The following is a 9,724-nucleotide window of genomic DNA, read 5'->3' on the forward strand; positions in this document are numbered from 1 at the left end:
TCTGTTATGAATCAGGTGACCCCTGTGAAAGGGTCATTCATCCACCAAAGTAGACCTGGTTCTCTCTTTGCCCACATGCAATGAGTTTTGGTGGACTTTTAGAGCAGTGTGGGGGAAAGCAGGTATGCAGACAGGCAATGCTGAGCGTGTAGCCCTGGGTATGACTTGTGGGTGATTTGCTGGCAGTCTCTTGCACTGTCTTTCCACAACATGCTCAAAACTATCCTCCCCTATCTCTATGAGAGAGGAACCCTGGGTGTGTAGGGGTTACACATTGGGCTGGTAACTGCAGGGTCAGTAGTTCAAAACCACCAGTCATTCCAAGGGACAAAGTAGGAGCTTTATACTCCCGTAAAGTGTCAGTCTTGGATTCTCCCTTGCAAGTCTGGCTAGACCAGAGGATGTACTCTGGTACAGATAGGAACTGGAAACACAGGGAATCCAGGGTGGATGATCCCTTCAGGACCAGTGGTATGAGTGGCGATACTGGGAGGGTAGAGGGAGAGTGGGTTGGAAAGGGGGAATCGATTACAAGGATCTATATGTGACCTCCTCCCTGGGGGACGAACAACAGAAAAGTGGGTGAAGGGAGATGTCAGACAGGGCAAGATATGACAAAATAATAATTTATAAATTATCACAGGCTCATGAGGGAGCGGGGAGGGAGGGGAAAAAGTGAGAACCTGATGCCGGGGGCTTAAGTGGAGAGCAAATGGTTTGAGAATGACAAGGGCAATGAATCTACAAATGTGCTTTACACAATTGATGTATGTATGGATTGTGATAAGAGTTGTATGAGCCCCTAATAAAAGAAAACACAAAACAAATGAGAAGCTGGTACCAAGGGCTCAAGTAGAAAGAAAATGTTTTGAAAATGATGCCGGCAACAAATGTACAAATGTGCTTGACACAAAGGATGTATGTATGGATTCTAATAAGAGTTGTACAAGCCCCCAATAAAATGATTTAAATACTTTGAAAAAAAAAGAGTCAGTCTTGGAAACCCACATGGGGCAGTGCTACTGTGTCCTATAGGGTTACTATGAGGTGCCTTTGACTCAACGACAATTAGAAGAGAAGAAAGACCTTTGTGAGAGTGTTGAAAACTTGAAGGTGCTCAGTTGTGTGCTGGAGCATGTCGTACCAGGACAAAGGAGAGCTGCCCCCAAAGGCAAGAAAAGTCGAGGGAGAACGTGGCCATTTGAAATAGGTCAGGAGCTGCTGACTGAATACCTACCAGGCCCTTCAATTTGATGAAATGTTTAACTAAACAGAGGGCTTTCTTTCCTCCAGAGTTTCAATATCTTGGAAGTCTGACATTGAACTTGCTAGTCAATAAAATCTACTCAGTGGTGTTCTATCCCTAGGAATCAGTACTGCAGATTTTTTGTTAATGATGGCAAGGATTAAAATTAGGCAGATTTTCCATATCTTCCAAGATTCCATTTGAATGATGGTGCTGGCGAAGACTATCAAAAGTGCCATGGACTGCCGAAAGAACGAGCAGACCTGTTTTGGAAGACGTACGGCCAGTGTGCTCCTTAGAAGCAAGAATAGCAAGTCTTCATCTCCCGTACCTTGGACATGTTGTCAGGAGAGACCAGTCTCTGGAGAAGGGCGTCATGCCTGGTGAAGGAGAGGGGCAGAGAAAAGGAGGAAGGCCCTCAAAGAGGTGGATGGACACAGTGGCTCCAATAAAGGCACAAGGCTGGGCAGCGTTCCGTTCTTTTGTATGTAGGGTCTCTATGAATTGGAACCATCTTGACGTCACCTACCAACAAGAAGAGTTCGAAGGAGCCCAGGTGATGGAGCTATTAAAGCCTGCTGGAAGGTCAGGGCTCCAAGCACGGCAGTCACAAAGATTGCAGCTCACTCTGTTCTATAGTGCTATCAAGAGTCAGAGTGTATCAACTTAATGGCATTGGGTCTGAGCTATCAAGAATTCTTGGATATTTGGTATCTGTCAAGGGACCAGTTATTATGAAGTACCTTTAGAAACTATGTTCCTATGAAGAGCCAGTCCGGTTAAAAATGGAGGTAGGGCATTTGAGAGATGTTTGATAATTGAGGAACAAAGTCACTTAGTACTGCTGGACTGCAGACTTTCCCACCAGTTTCAACAGGTGAGACGCAGAGTAGTGGTTTCTGAAGGTGCAATGTTAAGGATAAGGAGCTTATTCATCAGTAGATAATGGATTTGGGGCTCTGTTGTGTTTGGTATCACTAGACTTGCTTTTGATTCCTCTGGCATTGCCTAGGTTTGATTCCCTAGTAAAATAAAGACAGGCAGATCTCAGACGTATGATGGAGTGTATGCAAATTATAAGACAAATTATACAAGCACATGTTCGTTAATGAGTCTAATGCAATATCTATGGAAATCTATGCCCCTTAATTAGTTTATATCAGCTTGATGAATTGCTTTTCACCAGTCTTTCGTAGACAATTAAACATATATGCAATCTCAATCTTGGGATAAATTCTTGGAACCCAAAGATGAATCTGAGGTTAGTATAATTAGTTAGAAAATTGGAGGAGAGGAAGAGAATATTTGGCTGAGGAGAAACACACACACACACATTCACATGATGAATTAAGTTTTAGAATTTTACTTATTGACAGGGCATGCACATGAGACGATCTATAAATATCATGCTGAAAAGAGTGTGGAAGGTGTTTCGAAGCTTCTTGATTACACCTAACTTTTCTAGTTTAACTTTCTGGGTGATTATATTCATCATTTTTCCTCGCACTCTGGTTACACTTTTCCTAAGGCAGCAGACATGTGTCCAGGACTCTTGACCGTCGAGACTTTTGTGCTGCTGTGACTTCAAGCCCTCTACACACAAGGCTCGACCTAGAGGTTCAGTGGAAATCAGGGACCACCAGTTATGTTCTTCATCTACGTCTGTACCTGGGACTGCTATCGTACGTCAGAGCATGGGAGATCTCTCCTCCAAATATGCCAGTTATGAGAAATTGGGTTTCTCACACTATGTGAGATGGGAAATTCCAGGTTAGACTTGTTGATATTCCCAGGGCTGTGACTACTGTTGCTCTGACTCTGCGGAAAGCGCTCTGTGTATCCCTTGGACATGGGCCCCTTTCTTTTGCCTACCATAGAAACAAAAAACCATAGTGTCTGGATCAAGAACGTTACTCTTTGCATAATCATTTTAGTTAACAAAATGGAAATCCTTTAAAACAAAAAAAAGTAAAAAAGAAAAAAGAAGCCGGGAAGCAAATTAAAAAAAAAAAAACCCTTTTTGGTATTTTACCGAGTGCAGTTGTTGTTGCTGTCATTTCTGACTCACAGTCACCGGATGCACAACGGAACGGAACTCTACCAGGTCCAGCACCATCCTCCAAGTTGTTCTTACATGTGAACCCATATTGGCAGTGAAATTAGTCACCCACCAAAGGACAAATATGACATCAAAGCAAAAGAAAAACCCCAACCAAACTATCTGCCTTTGAGTCAATTCAACTCAAAGCAACTCTGTGTAAGGTTTCTGAGACTGTAAATCTTTAACAGAGGTTAAAGCCCCATCTTATCACAGAGAAAGGAGCATGCTCTGGTGTCCTCCTGTGGTGGGAGACAAAGGAAGGACTAATCTCTAAGTAGAGGCTGCTTTTTGTTAGTACCTTTGCGCTGGTTCTGATTCACAGCAACCCCATGTAGAGCGGTGGGAAACTGCCTGGGCCTGTGCTTCCTCAACAACTGTTGCAAGGCTTGAGCCTGTTGTTTCAGCCACTGTGTCCACCCATCTGACTTTTTTTTCTAATTTTGCCTATCTTCTTCTTTACCAAGCAAGCTGCCCTTTTCCAGGGAGACACATATGAATTGGAGGCCAGGGGCAGGCCATGTACAATAAGGGGAAGGTCAGCACAAGATGATGAAGGCGGAGAAGACACTGAAAGCACAGGAGTTAACGGCTACAGTAGTAAATACCGGTCCATAGACAATAGCCGTACTCGCGATAGTCCACGAGTTTAAAAGATAAGAAGAAAGACGATTGGAAATACTGCGTTAATGAATGAGAGGAGCAAGCCATGCATGTCAGTCTCCACCAGTGAGTTTGCACTGATTGTCTGAACGGTGGTCTGGGAGCGCGCATGCGTTACTGCCACGGTGCTGTTTTGTGGCAGTGAAGTGAGTCCTCCGGGCCCATGTAAATGACGAGGAGATTTGGGGAAGCGTTGACACTGCCCAGGATGGGGACACTCACTCTATACCTTTTTCAGAAGTCTCTAGTTGTTGAGAGCTCCTCAGGATCTCCAATACGACTCAGTTTCCTAATGCAGGATGATTCATCTTTCGGTTGAATGAATACATGAATAATTAAATAACAAATAATAATGAAATAATGAGTTAATAACGTTATGCTAGGAGTCACCACTCCTAATGTGTAGGGAGAAAAAATAAGAAATTAAATCTGATATATTCAGATAGATTCAAGGGTTGGAAGATCATGATGGAAATGTTTCAATAGCAATAAAACCCACATTGATTTTTAAAGAAATGTAACCCAGGAAAATCAGCTCCCTTATTCATAATAATGTTATATCCCTGGATATTTCCTTGAATTGGAGCTTTTTGATCCTCTGTGCACATCAATGAATGGTTGAGAAATTACATTTCACCTTGTTAACTTCTCTCATTTAAAATTTCATTATTTAACCTATTCAATTAGCTGTGCACATAACTAAATTGCTACTCTTTTGGTAGCTAGGATTTGTACTTAAGAAGCATTATGATTTTTATAATGATGAGCGGTCAGGTTGGACCAGTATGAAGGAATCAAGAAGTGAACAGTAAAAGCTACCTTGGGGAAGTTGCCAAGGCCAGCTAGCTCTCTGTTCTGTATACAACCCGGCATGCCAAGTGTTTGTATTCTATCACCGGTGATCCATGGCCATGACTTGAGCAGTTGTGAACTTATCAGTGCATTTTCTAGTGGTATTTTGTCTCAGAACCAAGTACTGATTGTTTCTCCATGAAAGCTGATGTTCTAAAATACCAGCCTTGGGAAAGTGAAGGCCTGGGTTCATGTTCTGTGATCCATGTCTTGATTCATAGTCTATATTCCCTCCACTCACCAATGCCTGGTTGGTTACATTTTCCAAACCTTCCGGGAGCTATCACAGTACTCTTCCTATAAATGACTTAGGTTGTTGTTACAGTGTCTTTGTTTTTCTATTCATTCATTCATTCAAACTAGTTGAGACTGGTTTTCTTTTGCAATCATCGGGACCCCAAAGCCCTTTATTCTCGTCAATTACAACCAATAGTAACTCTATAGAGGGTTTCTCAGACTACATATCTTTATAAGACAGCATCGTCTTTCTCCTGCAGGGTAACTGGTGGGTTTGATTGGCCTACCTTAAAGTTTCAATCCATTGGTCAGTCTGTGGTGCCACCAGGGACCAGATGAGTCCCAGCTAAATCATCTATGGGGGGCTTACTGATAAGCTATATAAGACAAACTCATGACTTTTCATTTTCTATTTTACAATACACATATTGTTGTTGGGTGCTTCAAATCAGTTCGGACTCATTACAACCCAAGGGTGCAGTAGAGCAAATGGAGCAATGTCTGGTACTGCCATCCTTTCCATTGCGTGGATGCTTGAGCCCATTGTAGCGGCCGTTGTGCCAATCTGTCTCACGAAGCGCTTTCTACTTTTAGCAGAAACACTACTTTATCAAGCATGATATCGTTCTCCAAAGATTGAGCCTTTCTGAAAACATGCCCAAAATATGTGAGACAAAGTCTTGCTAGACACATTTGTAAGGAGCATTCTGGCTGCACTTTTTCCAAGATCCTTTTGTCCATTCTTCTGGAAGTCCATAGTAGATTTAATATCCTTTGCCAGCACTGTAATTCGGAGTCACCGATTCTTTCTCAGTGACTTAATTCATTTCTCAGCATTCCAATGTATAGGAGATGCTTGACAATGCAAGTCTGGGATCAGGCACACCTGTAGTCTCCATCTCTGCTTTTGTAGCACTTGACAGAGATCTTTTGGAGCAAGTCTGTCCAGTGCAATACAGCATTCTCTTGCTATCCTGGTGCATCAATGGGCTTTGATAATGAATCTAAGTAAGATGAAATCCTTGACAATTTCAGTATTTTCTCTGTTTATCATGACATGCTTATTGGCCCAGTTTTTGAGGGGTTTTGTCTTCTGTACGCTGAGGTATTATTGCGAGTGGAGCTTGTCAGCTTTGGTCTTCATCAGAATGTGCTTCAACTCATCTTAGCTCTCAGCGAGCGAGCTTGTGTCACCTGAAGATCACGCATGTTAGGTGCTTTTATAGAGCTAGTAATGGATTGAAGCTTTCTAGAATACTGACTCCTGGGACGACCTTCTGGATCTGAACGCTGAGGAAAGGGTGCCGGTGTTGGGTGCCAGGGAGCTTGCTACCACATGAACAACAGAACTCTGCTTGGAGGAGACATTCTGCCCCAGTTGTATTTTGAGTTTTACCCTATGGGGTTCATCTCCTGGCCTCATCTCAGATAATGTTCCTCCATGACTATTCATAAGATCGTGGCTAATTTTTCAGAAGTGGTTCAGCTCTTGCTTCTTAAGTCAGAAGCTCTGCTGAAGGCTGCCCACTGTGGATGCCCTTGTTATTTGAAATTCTGAGGGCTTCATTTCTAGCACCATAGCAGACAGGGCGCCACCACATTTTGACAAACTGACTGTAAGAAATAAGACAGAGGGTCTGCTTACCACACCGAGTGGTAGTTTTAAGAGCATGCTGCGCTTACTGATAAAACATAAACCAGAGCCATTACTGTCAAGCCAGTTGTGATTCACAGCCACCCCATAGGACAGTGTAGAAAGGCCTCACAGGGTTTTCTCCTGTGGAGCAGTCAATGGGTTCCAACTGGTGGCCCTTTGATTAGTGGCTGAGTGCTTAACCACTGTGCTACTAGACCTCCTAGTGCCGGGATAAACCCCAAACCCACTGCCACCGAATTCCTTCTGACTCACATCAGCCCTGCAGCACAGACTAGAACTGCCCATTGGGCTTCCAAGGCTGGGATAGTCATGGAAACCATCGGTCACATCTCTCTCTGAGGGACCAGCTTGTGGATTCAAATCATGGACTGACCTTTGGTTATCAGCTGAGCACTTAAACTTTGCATCATCTGTTGCTTATGGGAGATTTTGTTTTCTTAGAGAAGGCTCGCTTGACCACACAGGAGTTCAGGAATTAACTGTGACATCAATTATTTGTGCACATGCTGTTTCTGAAAGCTGAGTGATCTCAAGGCCCCGTTCTGGGCTCACTAGGGCAGAATCATGGCTGATGGCCTGGTTTGTTCCATGGGCTTTGCCCACAGATGATCATACCCATCAAACAGTGGTGTTTTGAGGGTGCCTTGCTTCCTTGGGAAGTTCTAGATAGCCCCTAGTGATGTCCTTATGAAAAATGAGCAAATGAGAAGTGTCTGTATTATACTGAAGTTCATGCCTTCTCTGACAGTAGAAATAAAAGCACTAAAGACAGCCATGGATACTAAATTGGGGTATGTTTTACTGCACCCACTCTGCTTTGACTTACAGCTGTGGGAGGAAGTGCTAAGGCAGAAAAAGCTTGAATCCTAAAAGCATAACACATTGAATTTACAGAGGTAGCATGGCTTAGTGATGGTGGTTGTCACAATGAAGAAGGAGACTTGAGGTGGCATGATGCAAGGACATTTCCCTTCTTTCTCCTTCAAGATTCTTGCAAAGAACATAGGGTGGTCTTAACTCCATGACAAAATGAAGAAGAGGAGGCTGAGGGACTTTGCAACTGACTCTGGAGCAGAGAACTCTTACATTTGGGGGTGAGATTTGATCCTTCATTACCATGTCACTGACTACGAGTTGGGCTATATTCTGCAAAGACAGTAGCTCAAAAAAGCAGCTGATCCTCAGGAGAAAGCCGGAGCTTTCTACTCCCATAAAGATTAACACTCAGAAACCCAAAGGGACAGTTCCATCCTTTCATCCTATAAGGTCGCTATGCATGGGCATCTATTCGATGGCAGTGAATTTGGTTTTGGATTTCAAAGGCATTAGGCTACCTCACTACTACCCATGAATGAAAGGAGCCCGAGACAATGACCTGGCACTCTGTAACAGTACCTGAATAGAGCAGCAAGCCAGACAGGAAGAGAGAATCTCTGACAACAGTGCTTTGACAAAGATGGACTTTATCATAGAAAAGAAAAACAACAACAAACCGACAGGCGGTTATCCGAGGAAGATCAAAACGTTTGAAGATCTGTTGCAACACTTGGCTCTCCATCTGGAAGATCAACCTCAGTCAATGTTCCTAGGGCTTCCCTTTTCATTTTCTACCAATTTTAGCTCTGCAGGCACACTCCCTCCATCAAATCCAGGAGCTTTGTCTTCAGTTACAATCACCAGAAAAATCTTTCAAGTTCTCTTTAAAAATAAATTAAGCCATCACTCACCACAAATATACACTCCCCATGCTGCAAAATTCAATATACAGTGTAATTTACGATTAAACGGAGGTTTAACTTGGCTGTCAGAGCAACCGTGGTGCAGCTGACCCAATAACAACTGATGAGGGTAACTTTGGGAGCTTGGTTGCCTGGCGACCATCTCTGCCACACCTTCCAAAGGCCACTCAGGTGTTTTCATTGCTGGAGGAGGTGGTGGGTGTGAGTTTTATTGCTTTAGTTTTTCAAACCACTTTCATCTTCCCATATCTCGATTTCATTACATGGATTACTTTAAGAAAGATGTTCAGTTGAAGCTCTAGGCTAGAATTCATTTCTTCTGGTTGAAATGGAGCTGATGGCCAAATATCCTGATGGTGATAAGTTGTCCTGAAGAAGTCTGTTGCTGCAGACAGAAATGCTAGCGAAAGATGTTCTCACTGTGTGTATTTGTGTTTTTTTCCTATGTGACAAATGCTATATATCTCTGTGAAGAATAATGTTTCATGCCCCCTTCAAAAAAAAATCTTCATTATCTTGAGTTGCTTCTGACTCATAATGATCCTATAGGACAGGGTAGAACTGCCCTGTGAGTTTCCAAAACTGTGACTCCATATAGGAGTAGAAAACCTTATGTTTCTCCCTTGGAGCAGCTGGTGGTTTTGAACTGCTGACCTTGCGGTTAGCAGCCCAAAGTATAACCAACTATGTCACCAGGGCCCAGCTGGTTCAAAATTGCCAGCCCATCAAGGGCATAAAGACAAGGCTGTCTGCTGCCTTAGTGATTTACAGTCGGAGAAATCTGATAGAGGGTTGCTGTGAGTTAGAAGCAACTTGAGGGCAGTGGCATTGAATTAGGTAACTCAGTCAACCCTAATAATACTAATAATGATGATTTTTTAAAAATGTGGTGAACAAAGCTGATGGTGCCGACTATCAAAAGATATAGCATCTGGGATCTTAAAGGCTTGAAGGTAACCAAGCAGCCATCTAGCTCAGAAGCAACAAACCCACATAGAAGAAGCACACCAGCCTGTGTAACGATGAAGTGTCGAAGGGATCAGGTATCAGGCATCATAAGAACAAAAAATCATATCATTGTGAATGGGGGGCGGGGAGTACAGAGTGGAGACCCCAAGTCATTTGTAGACCACTGGACATCCCCTTACAGAATGGTCTCGGGGAGGAAATGAGCCAGTCAGGGTGTGATGTAGCTAATGATGAGACATATAACTTTCCTCTAGTACTTAAAT

The 9,724-nt window shown here is 43.2% G+C and overlaps 1 protein-coding gene across 1 annotated transcript in view; it reads left to right on the plus strand.

The window, feature by feature from the left end:
* The window catches only part of CTNND2 (catenin delta 2), an 840,020-nt gene that overhangs the window by 17,758 nt on the left and 812,538 nt on the right, over window positions 1-9,724 (plus strand). The window lies entirely within an intron of this gene.

Source organism: Echinops telfairi, unplaced genomic scaffold (genome assembly GCF_000313985.2).
Source record: "Echinops telfairi isolate 266 unplaced genomic scaffold, ASM31398v2 ScPeMD7_7469;HRSCAF=8507_1, whole genome shotgun sequence".
NCBI lineage: Eukaryota > Metazoa > Chordata > Mammalia > Afrosoricida > Tenrecidae > Echinops > Echinops telfairi.